We start from the raw sequence: 18,499 nt of genomic DNA on the forward strand, positions 1-18,499 counted from the left end.
GGAAGGCAAGAATGGTGGTGCCCTCCCACCCTTGATGACAAACGGACTCTGGGTCAGCCAATCTAACCCAGTCCTTAGGACCAGGGGGACCCTCACCAGCTGGGAATTCCAGGTGCAGCGGGCTGAACAAAAGAAGCCCCAAGCCCGCCAGGGCCAGCCTACACCCCAGAGGCTTGAATATAGCTGAGCCACCTCGGGGACCCGGTGAGTCAGGGCCCATCTGGCTGCCCACGTGGAGCCCTGAGCCAGGCCCCCATAGGTGCAGGCACTTGGGAGCAAAGATGCCCTCTAGCCACAGGATGAGCTGTCAGCTGCACTGGTGCCTTAGGAAGACACGAGGGAGGAATCTGGGTACAGTCGTGGCCTACAGCCACCCACACAGAATGGCAGGAGCACAGTCATCCAGAAGCATGTCTGCAAAACCGTGTGGGAGATGCTAAAAATCATGTAGAGCCTCACCCAAAGCCCCACCCTGAAGCTGTTTACATTCAGAAATTAGTCAACCGATCAATAAATACATGCATACTGATCACCTCCTGCATGTCCAACACTGTACCAGACATGGCAAAGAAAGCCAAGAAGGAACAGACACAGCTCAGCCCAGCCCTGAGCTCTACAGGGCATTAGACTGTCACCTAACTTGCACATCCCCCCAGCATTTACTAAATGCGTACACTCCGTGTGCCAGATGGGGAGACTGGAAAGACTTAGTTCCTGTCCCGGATATAAAATACGAGCAAGGTGCCCTGGTCCTGACCCGTTTAGCTTCCTAGAATGTTCTAGAAGGTTTGGGAGCCTCCTGGAGGGGAATGAAATATAAAAGGAAAGAATGCAGCAAAAAGAACTTAGTATTCGCAAGTTTTCTTGAATACATTAGAATTTGCCTCTGAGAAAAGGATTGGGTCTCTTGGAAATTCGTGCTTGCTTAGCAGTCGCGGTGTCAAGTAGATCACAGCTTGGGTAAAAACAGCACAGAGACACCCAGTCCTCCACCCACCCCACCCCACCCCACCCGAACTCTCACATGCAGTATTTATGACACAGGTGCTGCCTAAGGGGCAACCAGAGCCACCGCCAGCAAGTGGCCTATTGGCACAGGTGTGAGCTAGGGAACTACCTCTTCCCCTCCGGACAAGCAGCCGCTATGGGAAGTCATCCTGACCCCAACAGACAGCAAAGCTGCAACTTTAAGGCACCCCCTACCCCCCAGCACTAAGAAGCCAGCCCTGCAGACAGGAAGCCAGGCAGCACAGGGGGAAAAAAAGGCTTCCAGCCTGAGGACTTCTTGGGTATCTAAAGCCACCAGGCATCCTAGCACCCCACTCTTCCTCCTGGAGCAGGGCCCCTTTCTTCTGCCTGACATCCTGGTCCTGAGCCAGCAGCTAGCGAGGGGTGTAGAGAGCCAGCCCGCTCACCCTCACCCACAACTTGGCCCCACCCTCCCTCCTCCTCCAGTGAGTCACTGAGGCTACAACAGCTCCAGACATGCAAAGGGTCACGCCTAAAACCCCATCGACAAAGTGTTTCATTGGTCAGAGCCCCAGGGGTCCGGCGGGGGGGGGGTCGCCAGGGGAGCCAGGCCGTCGGCTTCCCTGCCAGCTCCTCAGGATGGAGCCCCAGGTCAGAAGTCCCCGGAAGCACAGCTCGGAGGCTCAGGAAGGACTTGCTACAGGCCTCAGGCCAAGCAGCTCAGGAGGGGGGTGGAGAGCCAGCATGAGTGGCGAAGGGTCCCCGGCCCAGGAGAACAGGAGCCGCTGGACCGAGGGCTACAGGTTGGCCCTGGCACGGCACCCGCTGGCTTCCTGGCCAGGAGGCGCTGCCAACCACCCTGCCTGCCCCGGCTCAGGGCTCTCCTTCCAAGGCATCCCGGAGCAAGTCCCCTGCCCTCTCACCTGCTCTGGGCCACGCAGGTGGCTGCACCTGGGGTGCTGATGAGGACGGACTAAAGACACGGTGGGAAGGGTCCATTTTCTGCATTTGAGTCCCATCAGCCTCTCCCACAGCCTTGGAGCCAGATGGGCCCTTCTTCTCCTATATAAGTCAGGTGACGCCAGGCTTCCCCCAGGGTGGGGGGCGGCTGAGGGTCCTGCCCCGAGTCTTTGCAACTCTGAGGAAATCTGCACATTCAGCCAAGCCTCATAAGTCTTTAGAGCTCGAAGATGCCTTCGAGCCATGCTGTCAACATGGTGGCTACATGTGACTATTTAAATTTAAATTAACTTAAATTGGGATCCCTGGGTGGCAGCGGTTTGGCGCCTGCCTTTGGCCCAGGGCGTGATCCTGGAGACCCGGGATCGAATCCCACATCGGGCTCCCGGTGCATGGAGCCTGCTTCTCCCTCTGCCTGTGTCTCTGCCTCTCTCTCTCTCTCTGTGACTATCATAAGTAAATAAAAATTAAAAAAAGAATTGTTAAAAAATAAAAAAATAAAAAATAAATTAACTTAAATTGAATTTTTAGTTTATTGATTGCAGCAGCCACATTCCAAGAGCTCAACAACTACACAGGGCAACATATTAGACCAGGTAAATGTGGAAGACTTCCACCAAGGCAGAAAGTCCTGCGGGACAGCTATCTGGTATTTACAGGTGGGGAAGGAGAGGTCCAGAGAGGTGAGAGTAGGAGAGTGTCAGGACCCCAGAATCCTGGTCTGCCGACACCCCACCCCAAGGCCCACCCGACACTGGCTCACAGTATCCTTCGTGATGGGAAGGCCTGGAGTGGGGACCCCTAGGCAGAGGGCTGCTTGGAGGGCAGAAAAAGAGTGAGATGGTATGTCCACTTCCATCTGGGAGGCTGAGAGTCCACTGCAGGGACACCGTAACTCAGGCCAGAAGCAGAAAGAGAATGAGGCTGTCTTGTCAATTCAAAACTGCAAATCCGGGGGGGCGGGGGGGGGGGTGGCAGCCTTGGGTGGCTCCAGCAGTTAAGCTGCCTTTGGCTCAAGTCATGATCCCAGGGTCCTGGGACACAGACCTGGGTGGGGCTCCCTGCTCAGTGGGAAGCCTGCTTCTCCCTCTCCCTCTGTTCCTCCCTACCACCCCCTCATGCGGCGTGCATGAACGCACACTCTCTCACAAATAAATAAATAAAACATTAAAAAGAAAAAAAAAAAAAACCTGCAAAGAGGATGTGCACCACCCAGGCAGATCCAAGAAGCAGACTCCTTGCCCAGGGCAGAGGGTCTCTGCCAGAGGTGGCATCCAGAAGAACATCTTACCCCCTCTGCCTTGAGGCAACAAAGCCCCTTCCTTTCAAGAGCCAGTATGAAGTCAGCCAGGGAGGGGGCCCAGTTGACTTGCTGCTGCAGCCAAAACCAGCCCTGCAGCCAGCATCAGTGTCAAGATGACAGGATAGAGGCCCACTGCCCGAGAGACAGGCCCATGGTCCTCAATGCTCCCATGCACCAACCCTGAAGACAAGACACATACCAGAGGGGCACAAGTGTGAGCATCTGCCCAGCACAGGATGGAAACGGGAGGTGCCCTCCAGGGGAGAGAAAAGCATTCCCATCCCCTGTGGGGAGGATACCAACAGCAATGGGAACTTCTACCCAGCACAACGACATGCACCCACCTGCACCCACTGTATACACAAGCCAAGGAGAAGCATCTCCCAAGCCAGGAAGAATGAAATGACTCACACACAGGTAGAGACCTCCACCAGGGAAAGTCCCAGACACTTATAATAGGATGAGGGGATAGGATATTAAAAAAAAAGAGAGACCCACCCAGAGGGGCAATCTACTCTTCATAAGCGCCAGACAACAAAGAAAAAAAAGCCTTGCACTGAACGAAAATCCCTAACAAACTGAGAAAAAGAATTTTGCCGAGCTCCTGGGGTATGCTATATAGTTCCAAGCCTGGGGTCTCATTCGATCCCAGACAACCTATTGTGATTGATAACTGGTGTCCTTATTTCAGAGACGCAGCAACAGGCCCCCAGAGGTAAGATGACTTGCCCAAAAGTGAGCAGGAGTTGAGATGCAAGCCCAGACTTCTATGACTCTGTGACTCCGAAGCAGTCTTTCCCTCGGCAGAGGAATGAAGGTGCAAATAAATACACACACAGAATGAGAAACCACAGAGAAAAATGCACAAGGGAGATACAGAGATAAGAGATCTATACTGGAGGAGGGCCAGAGACCCACCCGAGGGTAGGTGGAGAGGCCTCCACGCACACCCAGAGGGAGGCAGGGTGGGAGAAAGCCTCAGAGAGAGGGCACAGACCCAGAGAAAGGGAGGGGCTGAGATTCCCCTAGGAGACCCGGAGACCCAGAGACCCAGGGAGGAGCAGGTGACTCACCCAGGGAGCAGTGATGCCTTTCCAGTGCCACAAGCATAGGAGGGAGGGCAAGCGGCCACCAGACTCCTTGGCCCACATGCCAGACCCTTCCTGGCCAACAGCTCAGGGACAGCCGACCCAGAGGGGCAGAGTCCCAGAATTCCTGGAAGCCAGATCTGAGGGGGCTCATGGAGGCCATATCCCCAGGACTCAGAAATCCTGAGCTACATAGATCCCAGCTCACCTGGAGACTCTTGGGGGCCCATCAAGTGAAGGCCAAGAAAGTCATCCCTTCTGGGGCTTGCAGGGACACGAGACCCCCTCTAGAGAAAGGCACCAGCAAGGGTAAGGCAGATGCTTCCACTCACCGGGAAAGGGCAATAGCCATAGCAGGCAGGCCCTCGTCCCAGGGGAACAAGGAAAACAACAGGGGTGGCATCGCTTCCAGGGCCTCAGCCTGCTCCGAACGAACCTCCATGGATGCAGCTGCCAGGCCTCTGTCTGGAAAACAGCAGCCCTAGTCTAACTAGGGGAGAACAGCAAGGTAATCTGAAGGGTCTAAGCTGGCATCAGGAACTTTTACTCAGCTCATCCTGGGACTTACAGCCCAAGGGGGCATGTTGTATGTGTTGGGGGAGGGTGGGGTTATCAGGGAGAACGTGACTAACACAATGCAAGACACAGGCGACGTGGGCGCTGCAGAGACATTCCCAGAAAGACACGCAAGGACACACGCACACCGCGTGCACACAGACGCGCTCATCAGCCCGGTCCCCCACTCTTCCCAGCCTCCGCCCACTCACAACAGCCCCTGTCTGGGCAGCCCCAGGCCCCCCCCCCATTCTGGAGGGCGCCCGTGCCTGCTAGCCTGCTGCCCCAAGTCTGCATCTCCCTCTACCTGGTGCCCAGGCCTATCTTCCTGCTCCCTTGCTATCCAGGCCACTGGCCTAGCTCACAACTCCCACCAGGAGAAAGGCCCTCCAGCTCTATCACTCCAGCCCTCTCCTCTCTGCCCTCCTTCCCGCCCCCCCGCAGCCCCAGCAAGGGCCCCTCACCATCAGGCCTGAGTTTTCTGCACCTCCACTTTCAGGGCAGCCCCACTCCTACCCCACAGGCTTTATATCTTCCTCTGCCTCCCTCCCCTGGCTCTCCTACACACAGCTTCCTCACACCATCCCCCCACCCCCAGTGAGCTCTGAGGTCTCACTTCCAGTGGGGAGGGAGATTCCCTCTTCCTCCCCAGACTGAGAGGGACTCCCCTCCTCCTTGTGACTTGTGATGGGGGCCTGGGGGCAGCAGCACGTTACCCAGCGGCAAGTCCCCACCCCTGGCCACACAGCCCGGAAAGAGAGAGCCTTTACCCAAGGACCAGAGGTGCACTCTCCACAGGGCAGGGGTGGCTCGGTCTCACCCGGGCGGGCGGGGCAGCGAGAGATGACGGCCCGGAGCTCCCAGGGGGACACAGGCTCCCCAGGCGCAGGCGACTTCTCCACCCAGCGGCCGGGCAGCGCTAGTGCAGGGGCGCAGAGCCAGGTCCCGCAGCTCCAGCAGCCAAAGAGCCACCCCCAGCCCAGCCAGGACACGAAGCCAGGATCAGCTCCAGGCATTTCCCCTTCCCCTAGAACCTCCGCTCTGGCCCCCAGGGACAAGGCAGGATGCCCCTCCCTGACCAGCCGTGTGCAGCGCCTTGCTCGGCATCGCTCAGCCAGGGCTTCGTTCCCAGAGCTATCCTCACCCTCCCAAGGGCCTCTGAAGACAAATTCCAGGGCCCAGAACCCAACCAGGATGGAGAAAGTGACTTTAGACCTGACCTTCAGGCTCCATCAGAGCTCCATCACCGGGGCAGAGTCCCACTGCCATCCCCTGCCCTTTAAGCCCCAGACGCAAGCAGAGGGACATACCCAGGACCACCATACACAGCCAGAGGGACGGCCTCTCACCGGTAACAGAACACACCCCTCACCGCTGGACACGAGTGGCCAAAGGCACATGAGGCCACAAACACCAACGACGACGCTTGGGCACCACACCTCCAGCTACCACAGCCCAGGAGCCCCCCTGGTGGGAACTAGGCCAGGGGTGAAGAAGAGGGACTCTATCAAAACTGCTTCGCACATACGCGTTCCTGCTGAGCCGCCACCCCCCCACCCCCCCCCCACACACACACACGGAGGAAACTGAGTTTGCTCTGGAAGGCCTGGGAGCCTGCTGGGGTGGCCAGAGACCAGGGATATGCCAGCCCTTGGGAGCCGGGAGCCTGGATAAAGCCCACGGGGGACAGAGAGCAAAAGGCCTGGGACATTGGCCACCCCCGCCATCTACTGAAATCCGCCCATTGTAAACCTTCTCCAGCAGCCACCTCCCTTCCTCACTTCGAGCACATGCAGAGGGTCAGGCCAGCTCCAGGGGGTGTTGGGGAGTAGTGGGGAGCAGGGAAGAGCCAGCAGTGGGAGTGGTCCCATCCAGAGGAGGACCAGCTCTTCTGGTATGCCTTCATCTGTCTCCAGGCAGTTCCCAAGCTCTGAGGAAGGCAGTGACCACACCCTAGAGCCCCACACACCCCTCCACCCCCACAGATTTGCCCCAACCTCTCAAACCAGCTCCTCAAGCTCTGGGTAGCGTGCTCCACCAGGGCCAGCCAGCCAATTCCAAGTTGAGCCAAAGAATCTAGCCTGGTAGTGCCTGGGCACCTCCACCCACGGCCTCCCTGGGACTTGGATGACCCAGGAGATCCTCCAGCCCGTTCCCTGCCCCTGTTCTGCTGCTGGCCCTCCTCCTCCACAAGTCTTCCGTGGTTGACTCTCTCGTGGCCCACCCGGAACCCTGGACCGGTGCCCTGAACCCAGTCTGGCGCCCTGAACCCAACTCTGTGGGGTTGGCTCTCCAAGGAGGGCCCAGAGCAGCGCCCCTGAATCACTGCTAAGGGTCCCAGATCAGCAGCATGAAGCCCCGCATGACTTCTCTGGCTCCCTATGTGTCCCTGTTTGATGACCAACATCCCGGCATATACTCTCTTGAGGACAAGGCTTGAGAGAGGGGCTCACACACCCTCCCTTTCAGACGAGACCCTGTGTCCTATGCTAACCCAGCTCTGAGGGTCCTAGGTCCTCTCCCTCCCTGCCCTACCCCACCTCTTTCCTACCACAGCTCACAGCTCAGAGCAAGGAGGTACCCCCCAAGCCGGGGGTGCCCTTCCGCTCCCCACTCTGCACTCTCTACCTACTGTGCGCTGGCCCAAGCCCATCATCCCTTTGGGCCCAGGAGAAGGAAGCTTCCCCTTTCAGCTTTGGAAAGGAAGTGAGTGCCACACCCAGCCCCAGGGATTTTCCTTCTGGGGGCAGAGGAAGAGAGGGAAAAGGAAGCAGAATCTGTTCCCCTACTTTAGATGCAGCATCGGCATCGAGGCCTGAAAACGCCTTCCAAAACACCTTCTACCTCTTCCTCCTCCCTTCCCGCGGCTTCACCTATCACGACAGCCCTCACGCTGTCACTATGTCCCGTAAAATCAGCCCAGCCCCTACCTACCAACACTGGGCTGTGCAGGGAAGGGCAGGGGATTCCTGCATATGGGAGGCGGGATTCTCACCGAGGAAACTGTTCCAAAACCAATTACTGGAGCTCCCTGCTGTGCTGGGGACACAGAAGTCAATACCAGTCTTTTTTTTTTTTTTTTTTTCTCCGAAACTCCAGGTCTCTCTCTAAAGGACCCCACTGACCGGGGAGGATCCCAGCCCGCCTTTCCAGAAGTCCACTCCGCAGAGCAGGGCTCTCGGCAGCCACCGCGAGCCGGACACTCCCCGCCACCTCTCTGCAGCCACACCCAGTAAAGGCTCAAGGGCACACACACTACACGCACACGATTCTCCGTGGCCACACTGTGCCAGGGCGCCAGAGCCGGCCCCCACCTGGTGCAGGCGCCCCGCTGAGCCCCGTGGGTCGCCCCGTGTGCCCACTCGGCTCCCCTCCCGCGCAAGGGCGCACGGCCCGGGCCGCTCAGCCCCGCGTGTCCCTCCCGGCCGGCGCCGCCCAGGGCTGCGCCCCCAGATTCCCGGCCCTGGCGCGGCAGGGGAGGGCCGGGGAGGGCCGGGGAGGGAGGGGAGGGCCGGGGAGGGAGGGCCGGCCCTCCCCCGCTGCACGCCCGCCCCCCGCCTGGGAAAGCCTTACATAACACGGCGCTGCGAACACACCCCGCGCGCTCCGCCCGCCCGACAGCGCAAGACCTCGCCCCCCCCTCCCGGAGCGCGCGGCTGCCGCGGAGGGTCCAGGCGCGCGCCGAGCCCTCCTCCCTCCTCCCGCGCCCAGCCGCATCCCGCCCCCGCCGCCCCAGCAGCCCCTTCCTCCCCCTCCCCTCGGCCCCTCACCACTCCTCCCCGAGTTCTGGTTTGAATTAGTCAGCGGCTCCAGCCACACATTCCTCAGGCTGCTGGCGCCGAGCCAGGCGCAGGGGCGGGGCCGTCCCGCCCGGACGGGTAGGGAGCGCGGTGGGCGAGCGCGCCGCCCCCCAGGGGAGGGGAGGGGAGGGGAGGGGAGGGGCCGGGCCGAGGGCCGGGCCCGCACCGCACCGCGTCCCCGCCCACCCCAGCGCTGGAATCTCCCTAATTACGCCCCCCGCCCCTTCTCCCACCCGGCCCGCCCTGAGGCGCGCTGCAAAGTTAGGGCAGGACGGAGGGAGGCTCCTGGAGCGGGGACCGCGGAGCGGCGAGCCCAGGGCGGGGCAGGCACAGGCCGGTGGCACAGGACTGGGTGGGACCGGGAGGACTCCGGACGCGCAGCTGGAGACGGAGGTGCGGGGAGCGGGGACGGAGCGCGGGCGCGGGCGCGGGGGCGGGGGACTCCGGGAGGGGCCTCGGCGACGACGTCGGAAACTTCTCCAGTAAACACGGAATAGGAGCGGGCGCAGCGCGCTGAGCCACCGCCCCAAGGAGAAGGAGGGGATGGGGCGGAGGGCACCAGCGCCCCCAGGCCAGGAACGGGGCACCCCAACCAACAAGCAGCCCCCGAGGGAAATAAGGGCTGCAGCAAAACACGCTTCCGAGCGACGTTTCCAACTTTGCCCAACTCGCGCCCCAACTCCGGAGGCAGAGCTTGGCTCCCAGGGCGCGCCGCGCCGCCTCCCCGGGCGGCCCCGGGGCGGCCCAGCTTGCTCCCCGCGGCCTGGGCGGCAGCCGAGCGCCCGGCCCGAGCGCCTCGCCCATCCCTACGGCCCACGTCCCCTCTCCGGTTCGCGCTGCGCCCGGCGCCCCTACCTGCGCGCTCAGCCCCGGGGCGCGGCCACAGCCCGCGCGGGGCCCCAGGTCGCGGTGCTGCGGCTACTGCAGGCGGCGAGCCCCGGTCGGGGCGGGTCCGGCAGGGCGGGCGGTGCAGTCCCCCCGGCGGAGCTGCTCCGAGTGGCCCGGCCCTCGCGCGCGGAGGCGGCTCTTGTAACTCCGGCTCGGGCGGGCGGGTCTGCCCGGAGCCGTGGGGAGAGGGCGGGGCCGGGCGGGGCCGGAGTGGGGCTGGGACCGGCGAGCGGGGCCGACCCGACCGGCCCCCGGAGCGCGCTGCTGCGGGGAGGGCCACGGGGGGTCGCGGGGACCAGGGAGCAGCCTTACCCCGCCCCCTCCAGCGCCCCCTGCCCTGGCCCGCGCCGGGATCCACCCCCGCAAGGTTTGCAGCGCGCGGTCGCCCGCACAGCAATGCTCCTCGGAGCCCCCCAAGGATCGTGCTCCAGCTGGACGCTGCAGATCAGCTCATTTTGCCGGAAGGACCAGAGGCTCAGAAGGCGGCTGGGGGGCCGGGGGTGGGGGGATTCCGACGCAACCTCCAGCCGGACGCGGATCTTTGAGTTTTCTCTCAACCCAGGCGTCTACACTTCAAATCCCAGGCCCCAGTCCCACTTGGTTCCCAAGCTCCATGCAGCGGCGCCCATTCGCCCCCCACCCGGCTTTCTGACCCCCCGCCCCTCCCCCACAGAGGTCTGAAGACGCCGGCCCCACCCCTGGAGCCAGGGTGCCCACGTGGAGTCACCAGTGCCCCACGCACTAGGTGCTGCTCCGGCCACCGCGGCCACAGGGGAGTCAGGCCGGCAGCCCTCTGCGGGCTCCACCCCTGGGAAGCTGGAGCCCCAGCCTTGCCTCTACCTCCCCATTTTTTTTTTAATTTTTATTTATTTATTTATGATAGTCACAGAGAGAGAGAGAGAGGCAGAGACATAGACAGAGGGAGAAGCAGGCTCCATGCACCGGGAGCCCGATGTGGGATTCGATCCCGGGTCTCCAGGATCGCGCCCTGGGCCAAAGGCAGGTGCCAAACCGCTGCGCCACCCAGGGATCCCCTACCTCCCCATTTCTTATCTAAGCCCTTCCCCCACCTCCCCACTTGCAAGGACGCTGCTTCCAAATTTACTGCCTTTTCCCACAGCCACTTCTAACTCCATGAGATTTTATTAACCGCTTAATGATGGGGTTCGGGGGCCCTTCTGGCCACCCAGCCCCCCCTCCACACTCCCATTCTCTTCTCCCCCATGAATCCTCTTATCCTCCCTCCTAGGTGGCCAGCCACTACCCATATCAAGGCGGTTTTCCTTCCTTCCCAAATGCTGAGGAAGGAAGACCCCAGGCTGGGACCCTGAGAAGACCTGGCTCTGAGCAGGAGCACCCTCCTTGCGGCAGATCATGAGTGGGCTGGGGCTGAGACCTGCGGCCCTGTCCTCTGAAATGGCAAACATGTTTACAGGCTAAAAATACCCAGCAGCCAACTCTGCTGCCAGCCCTGGGGGCTGTGTCCCAGGTCCAGTTACCAACACAGGCATGGGGGAGGGAAGACACGGCAAAGGAGCCCTAGCTGTGTGGAGACTCATACAATGGATGCATAAAGGTGGAGATACATGTGTAGACATTCAGACAGGCATAGACATGCAAAGACAGACAAAGTAGAGCTTGGGCATCAGCATTCTGTCTCTCTGTGTCTCTCCATGTCTCTGTCTCTCACTTGCTCCTGCTCCTGGGTACAAGTCTGTTCTCTCCCAGACCCCACCCCACCCACCCACACACTCACACACACACAGACCTACAGGCACACAGACAGGGACTCAAACCCAGGGCAGAGGCAGTCCCACCACACACAGTCACGAGCCCAGGCTTTTGAAAGAAGCACCTCCTCCATTTTGTTTCTAGAACCTACTTTATTTAAGGGAAACAAATCTAAACTTTTCAACGTTGTGGTGCTTTTAAAACATAAGAGCTAAGAACTAATTATTTCCTTTACTAGTGGCTTTTAATTCTTATTTCATTGTCAGTAAAATTTTTCTCAGCTTTTTGACAAATGGAGCAAGAATACAGAGAAACTAACCAAAAAAAAAAAAAGAAGAAGAAGAAGAAGAATACAGAGAAACTAGAGTGGCCCGTCATGCTACAAGTCAGGTAATCCTTGTTGACATTTTTGAAATAAAACCAATGCCTCATCTGGTGAAGAATGTAAACAATACAGAAAGGTAGAACAACAAAAGGTAAATGTGTCCCTTCTCCCTCACCCAGGCCCTCTCCCCAAAAGTAACCACTGTTAACAGTTGACCAAAGGATTTTTAACTTTATGAATCACCAAAGTTCCTTGAAAGTGCAAGTTTTCCCAGAACATACTTAAACGGGAGTGGATTTACACAGAGGTTTTCTGATGATATACCCAGAGATGCAGGGGATCTGCAGAGAGGAGTTTGGAGGGAGGGACTGGCACAGGAAAGGACCAGCAGGGGAGGGTGTGGATGCTGGATCCTCCCTGGAGCATGGGCTCATCGGCCCCCCAGGAGTGAAAGAGCAGAGGCTAGTGTCCTGGGCTCAGGGCCAACTTATCTGCTCCATTGTTTGTTCTGGCCACCCTCTTGGTCAACAGAGAAGAAGGCAGGAGAGGCTGGTTTGGGAGCAACTATAGAGCAGGGATTACTGTCCAGATACTTCATTCAGAGGTAGGAGTGTCAAAATGCCTGGTTGACGGTGGTCCTGGGGACTGTTCCCTGCACACTCCAAGCTAGGAGCATAGAGAAGGAGTCACCCAGACCCTTGCCCCATTAAAAAAAAAAAAAAAAAAAAAAAAAAAACACAATCCCGTCCCCGCCTGCTGGAAAACGAGCTGGACTTTCCTAGGTCAGCTTCCTTGGCCCAAGGGGAGAAAATATATTCAACAGTTTTCAGGGGTGTAATTGCTGTAGCCCCCTTTCCGTCACCCCCCAAAGCTATCTTTTTTTTTTCCCCAAAGCTATCTTTTTTTTTTTAAATATTTTATTTATTTATTCATGAGAGAGAGAGAGAGGCAGAGATATAGGCAGAGGGAGAAGCAGGCTCCATGCAAGGAGCTCAACGTGGGACTTGATCCTGGGTCTCCAGGATCACACCCTGGGCTGAAGGCAGGCACCAAACCGCTGAGCCACCCAGGCTGCCCCTCCCCAAAGCTATCTTAATGGCTATTGTGTCTCGTGCTGCAGCAGGCGCTATCATCTAATCTTCATGTGTTCCAGGAGGGCACGGTCTCAGACAGGGTTGGTGATTTACCTAAAGGCACACAGTGCTCAGAAGCAGGAGTCAAACCTCCCACTGGCATCTAGGCCCCATGAAGACAGGGATTTCCTTGGTCTTGGTTTTCTGCCCTGCGCCTAGAGCAGTGGCTGGAGAACTTTGTGAAATGAATGAATGAATGAACTACAGGGATAACTGGCGCCAAAGCCCTTGTCTTTTTCACAACAGCATCCTAAACCCCAACATTCCCCTTTCCTCTCAGCCAGGGAACAATTTCCCTCTCCTACAGCCGCACAAACATTTATTGTGTGTCCGGTGACAGGCCACAAGGGCCTATGGTGGTGCTGGTAGTGGTGGTTCAGGGAATAAAGAACTCAACAGGATGGAACACCTGCCTCAAGGTGCTTGGTCCTGAAGAAAATGTCTTCTGAGCTCCCTGCAGGTCCTATGCTTTGGGAAAATGGGATATTATCCATTCTGCCACGTATTTTACACTTACACCTCTCTCCTCCCACCAACATACATACACTGACAGATACACACACTGTTTTTTTAAGTTATAAAAGGATTCCCCCTGACAGTCTCAATTTTGCAAGGAAAATCTGTATCTTTTTGAAGGTTTCAGATTCCTCTGCCGAAATAAAGGCTATCCGGGAATCCAGGAGGACTTCAGCCCTCCTGCTGGCACTCCATCACCTTTCAGAGGTACCAGACACCAACAACGAGGTCCTGCAGATTCGCTGGCAAAGCTGAGTGAGTCCTAGGACTCATCATCACGGGGATACCCCAGCTTCCCCAGAAGTTTTGCTCCCCCTCCCAACCCAGGAGTTTCCCTGATGTGTACGCACAGTGTGTGTGATGAATCTTGGGCTCCGTTGCCAAGCGACATGCCTCTGTTTTGGCCTAGTATGCTTGTTTCCATAGCAACCACAGAGGGCGCTCTATGGGCAGGCCCCAGGCCAGGGGATTCCCCTTCCCCTCCCTCCTCACCACAGTCCCCTCCTCTAAAATCCGTGTATTACAGGGAAGATGAGACGCGACTGCTCAGAGAGTATTCATGGCTTTTAAACTATGATCCCAGAAAGGAAGTGAAATGTGCAATCTGCAGTCTCTTTGAAAGTAGACTCCCCACCCCTCCCATGAGGGCCCTCTGACATATCTGCCTTAGAAGCAGAGAAATGACTCTTACCTCTTCTTTGAGCTACCTGGAATCTCCCAGGCCCCACCCCCACCCATACACACATACCCAGAGATGAGCCTCTCCCCAAACATCAGGCCCATCCATGTTCACTTTCATTGCTTCCTAATCTGTCTTCCCCGGTGAACAGCAAACCTCTCGGAGTGATTCTGGAATCCAGATATTATTTCCTAAGCAACTCTGAGACCCCAGACTCTTCACTCAAACTCAGAACGTGAAGCCAAGTGTTCCAGCCCAGTTTAAATTCCAGCCTGTATAAAACCTTGGGCTTCAATAAGGAGTTCCTGAATCACTCAGATCAGATCAGACAAGAGCGAATACAGGAAACCCGCCCATTACACTCGGTCCTAATTGAAATCTTCAGGCCAAAGCAGAACCCAAGTTAAAACTGATTAGAGAATGAGAGACGACACGTGGGGCTCTGAGCACAGATTCTGGGAGGAAACATGGTTCAAAAGAGCATCCAGACGAGAGAGTGGGGACAAAGCGGGCAAGGTGAGCAGGACAGAGGGAGCAGGACACCTGCACTGGCAGGGTGAGAGGTGGCCTGGAGGCCAGGAGGTGTGCCTGTGCAGATTTGGGGGGAACAGGAAATGTGGAGATTAAGGAAAACAAGTGGCAAAACACGATTGAATAAGGCTGTGAAGGAGGGAGGGGGAGCAGAAGAGAAGAGCACAGATCTGAGCCCAAGACAGGCAAACTGTAAACAGGAGCCGAGGGAGGGAGCTGGAGTGAGCAGAGCTGCTGCAGCCCCAGCAGGGAATTGGGAGCAGGGAAGGGGGACCAGCAGCCTCCACTCCCCTTCTCTGGAATCTGCTTCTCTGCCATCCTTTCCAACTTCCTCTGCCTTTCCTTCGGTTTCAGGGGTAAAGGGAGACCAGCCTGGGCTTCTCTCCCTCTTCTGCTTGCAACTTCCCAAGTCCAGGCTGAGATCAGGCTGAGCAGTAAAGGAAGGGCCTAGGCTGCCCAGAGCCTGAGTCACCACATAGCTGAGGTTCCTGACGCTCGAAGTCCCGCCTCTGCTCGCCCTGTGCCCTCTGCTGGCCCCAGGACTTGGAGTGCTGGAGTGCCGGGCTTGACCTGCCCTGGGACCTGCTCCACTTCTGTGCCTCTTACCAGCCAGGGCTGCTAGCAGCCTTGGATACCACCCTCTACCTCCAAAACCGAGTGTGCTTGGTCAATCCTAGTGGCCCAGCAGTCTGAGGGAAGCGCCCCTTCCTGCTCTTAGGAACAAAAGTGACTCAGTGAGTGGCTTTGAGAACTGTGGAAAGACTAGCATGCACCCTTGATAAGTCACTTCCCCTCTCTGGGCTGGTTTCCTCCTGGGTAAAATAAAGCGACTACCTAATGTGGTCTCCCCGGCTTTCCTGCATAAGGTACATTCTGTCAGTCTGAGTTCAAGAGATAGAATGTTCGCATTGGGAGGGTGGGTTAAAGGAGTGTGTCTGCTAACCCCTGTCCTAACAGGAGTGGGTGGGGTAGGGCACAGGCTCTTCCACAATAGGGCAGCCAACACCCTTGGCAAGTGGGTGATTCAGGCCCCACAGAGAATGGGACTGACAGGGCATGCTCCCCTGTGACTCAAGGGAAATGGAGATCTCCCTGAAGAATGACTGGCCAGGGTCCCGCTATAACCAGCTGGTCTCCCCTGCACCTAGAAAGTTTCCTGTCGCATTGCGGCCCCCACTGCCTCTGATGGGCACCCTAAGCTCATTGTCATACTGCCTCCCTGGCCTACTCAGTTGCCTCCACCCCTCCTACTGGCCCTGGCAACCCCTCTTCCCTGGGCCTTCAACGACATAGCCCTTCTTGCCCTGTCGTGTCCCCTCATTTACCCTTTGGCTCTGCCCATCCTCACTATCCACCCCCATCCCTGCGGAGCCAGCCAGATGATTGCAAAAGGGCTGAGCCAGCGAGAGAGGCCCTCACATGACAGCTGTTCCTGCTGGGGAGGGGAGGGGGCCGCTGGAAGTGGAGGGAAGCACATTCCATGGGAGATTCGATCAGAAATAGCCCCAAACCCTGACCATCCAGCCCCTGCTCTGCACGTGGCCAGCCCATTGTGTAAACAAGGTAGGGTCAGCAGGCTCCCTTTGGAATCCTGAGGAAATGAGGAAAACAGGGGGCAGGGAGTGGTTCCCTCCCAAAAGGGAGGGGGCTACAAGGATGACAAGAGCCCAGGAACATCTAGAGACCCAGGGTCACCAAGACAACCTTTGCCACTTAAGCAGTCCCACCTGCCCAGGGTACTCTGCCTCTTGGGAGACATTCGAATGAATACAATGCAGCACCCAGCAGCCACTTTACCACCATTGCACCCATCCCTTGGGTGCTGGAGCACCGGGACACCCCAGTAATTCCACTGGAGTAAAACGACAGCCTCCTCCGGGAGCTATGCCAGCCTGATTAGAGCAAACAGACAGGAGCAGGTGGCTGTTTCTCTAACCTTTCAGGAGCACTGATATTTTAGCTCCACACCATGAGGGGAGGTGTGGAGGAGGTGGGGACCCCAGAATTGCACCCAAACACACAGAGGACCAAAGTCAGTTGGGGAAGTTAGCCTGTACTGTAGGCACAGCTGGTAGGGTGAGCCAGGGAAGCCACAGTCACCCAGGAAAACCCATCTGATGAGGAGGGAAAGTTCTGGGTCCCAAGGACAAAGAGTGCTGGTTGCCATGAAAACCACAGTATTGATTTCAGAAATGGCTGGGTGGATCCTCCAAAACACTTCATTCCTCTCCCTTCAACATTCTAGACCCTTCCCCCACCTTTGAAAAGAGGAAGTGGCACATTTGGGGCATGTGGGCAGCTGGTGGGATGGGCCCGACCCAGTGTGCAGAGCAGCTGTCCAACTCCAGCTCAAACAGGACATGAAAAAAACATGACAATCTACGTCTTTATTGGAAGAACTTTAAAGGCTTGAGTTTTTAATAAGTGATTTAAGCAGAAGCACCAACAAAGCTATAATAAATAGCTGCTTATAACCAGTATCTACCAGTTTCTATACAGGCTGAACCAAGTCTCAGGCATTCCCATTCACACGCTGGGTTTGGCAAAGATTTCATCTGCAGTGATGACACCATGGAGCTAGAGAGTATCATGCTGAGGGAAATAAACCATTCAGAGAAAGGCAAATACCGTATGATTTCACTCATATATGAAATTTAAGAAACCAAATGAACAAAGGAAAAAAAATGAACAAAAAAAAAATGAACAAACAAAAACAAAAAAAAGAGACCAAGAAACAGACTTTTAATTGTGGAGAACCGATGGTCCCCAGAGGGCAAAGGAGGGGAATGGGGGAAACAGGTATGATGGGGATCAAGGAGGACACCTGTCTTCATGAGCACCAGCTGATGTAGGGAAGTGTGGAATCGCTATATTGTCCACTGGAAACTAACATTACCCTGTATCTTAACTCTGCTGAATTAAAGAGTTCATCTGCAGTCAAACGCACCTGAATCCAGACCCCTCTCCTCTCTCCATCTTCCTTTCGGGATATGCTAAGCATTTGCCCAGTAAGCAAATAAATGGTTTCTTCCATCTTACTCTAGTTATCAACATCGTACCCTGTTCTCGGCCCAACCCACTCAGGGTCCCTTCCCTACCCTTCCCTCCCTGGGACGCCGGCCCCAGCCGGCACGCACTGCCGCATGGGCGCCGGGATGCCAGCTGTAGGTGGTGCGCGGGTGGCACGAGCCTCCCAGGCATGTCAGGAAATGGGCCCAGCAACCAGAGACACCCCTTGGCGCAGGCGCTCACTGGCTGCCTGGGTGAGCCAGAGCCAAGCAGGGCCGGGAGGAGCAGGGAGCCAGGCAGAGCTCCAGCAAGCACAGGGGCCCCAGCCAGGATCAGATGGGGTCGGGGAGGGTGCCAGTCCCCAGCCTGAGGCTGTACGGTGACTCAGGCCTCCCCTGGGCAGGGCAGGGCAGACCAACCAACTCCAGATGGACCTCTCCTCTTACCCCGCCCCCACATCTGCCGCTAGAAACTCCTGTTAACCTCTTTCTTGCCCACCAGGGCAGAGAAGAGGCCCTCTGGTTCCAACCACTTTGGAGGCCAACAGCCAGCCTGGCAGAGGCCACCCACCCCACCTCCGTTTGTGGGCACTGCCCCTCCCCCAAGCACAAGCCTGGCCACATCCAACAACCTGGCCACCCTCCTCTGCACCAAACCGCCAGACCTTGAGGCTTGAGGCACAGGAGGCAGGACGTGCAGATGAGTCACTCTTCCTGCAGTCAAAGGAGGCTGGAAGGCTGGGTCCATCAGACCCGCCCAATCCACATGGGGCGCCAGGCCAGCTGCTGCCCAAGCTCTAGCCTACCCTGAGGAAACCCTTTTCGACAACAGGCCCCAGTCCTGGGCCTCTCTGACCTGCCCCTTCAAACCTTCCATAACTTGGTCTCTCCCAACTAAATCTTCAGCTCCTGGGAAGGTCAAGGATACCAGGAAGGGGGTGAAGATTACGAAAGCAAAGGAGCAGGGAGGTGTGGTGGGAAACGGAATTTGTGAAGGGAGTCTGACAGGTTAG

General features: G+C 57.4%; 1 protein-coding gene and 1 long non-coding RNA gene across 3 annotated transcripts in view; one reads left to right on the plus strand and one right to left on the minus strand.

Annotated features, from left to right (window-relative positions):
• AHNAK (AHNAK nucleoprotein) overlaps positions 1–9,685 on the minus strand; it is a 32,333-nt gene extending 22,648 nt beyond the window's left edge. The window contains exon 1 of one of the 2 annotated variants that reach the window (XM_072789462.1): positions 9,531–9,685. The gene's annotated coding sequence lies outside the window, so the exon portion shown is untranslated. Of the gene's footprint in view, positions 1–8,645; positions 8,722–9,530 lie in introns of those variants that run through there. The other variant, XM_072789463.1, reaches the window with a different exon arrangement.
• On the plus strand, positions 8,916–17,866 carry LOC140612272 (uncharacterized). Its single transcript, XR_012013555.1, has 4 exons — positions 8,916–9,068; positions 11,576–11,684; positions 13,389–14,463; positions 14,833–17,866. It is a non-coding gene; the product is annotated as an uncharacterized lncRNA (long non-coding RNA).
• Positions 17,867–18,499: the final 633 nt, after the last annotated feature.

This window comes from Canis lupus, chromosome 21 (assembly GCF_048164855.1).
Source record: "Canis lupus baileyi chromosome 21, mCanLup2.hap1, whole genome shotgun sequence".
Taxonomy (NCBI): domain Eukaryota; kingdom Metazoa; phylum Chordata; class Mammalia; order Carnivora; family Canidae; genus Canis; species Canis lupus.